Below are 315 nucleotides of genomic sequence, written 5' to 3'. Positions count from 1 at the left end.
GGCAAGTGTCTGACAATCGCCACAGAGGCGTCGATCAATAGTCAGCATCGACTAGTCTGTGGCACTCGTCGACCCCCGTCAGCAAACTTGCCGAGCGACACCACATTGTGTCGGCAGTTTATAAATGTATTACATATCATCTGTTGTGTGTGACGAAAGTAGGCTGAATAAGTGTTATGACCAAGACAAGTTTAAGTGATGGGGACATAGCCAGAAAAGGCCATCCAGCAGTGTTTCCTTTAGGATTTGTTTTTTATCAGTGGGGACAGGTCTGTCCTAACAACAACCCCCTCCAGCTTCGCCCCAGGTGTGTCT

General features: G+C 48.3%; 1 protein-coding gene and 1 long non-coding RNA gene across 4 annotated transcripts in view; one reads left to right on the top strand and one right to left on the bottom strand.

Moving 5' to 3' along the window:
* zgc:154058 (Transmembrane protein 150A-like) overlaps positions 1–315 on the top strand; it is a 24253-nt gene that overhangs the window by 970 nt on the left and 22968 nt on the right. The window lies entirely within an intron of this gene.
* The window catches only part of LOC116704958 (uncharacterized), a 2873-nt gene that overhangs the window by 1839 nt on the left and 719 nt on the right, over positions 1–315 (bottom strand). The window lies entirely within an intron of this gene.

This window comes from Etheostoma spectabile, chromosome 17 (genome assembly GCF_008692095.1).
Source record: "Etheostoma spectabile isolate EspeVRDwgs_2016 chromosome 17, UIUC_Espe_1.0, whole genome shotgun sequence".
Lineage (NCBI taxonomy): Eukaryota > Metazoa > Chordata > Actinopteri > Perciformes > Percidae > Etheostoma > Etheostoma spectabile.
The sequence above is the reverse complement of the archived record's forward strand: the minus strand, read 5'-3'. Positions and strand labels throughout refer to the sequence as shown.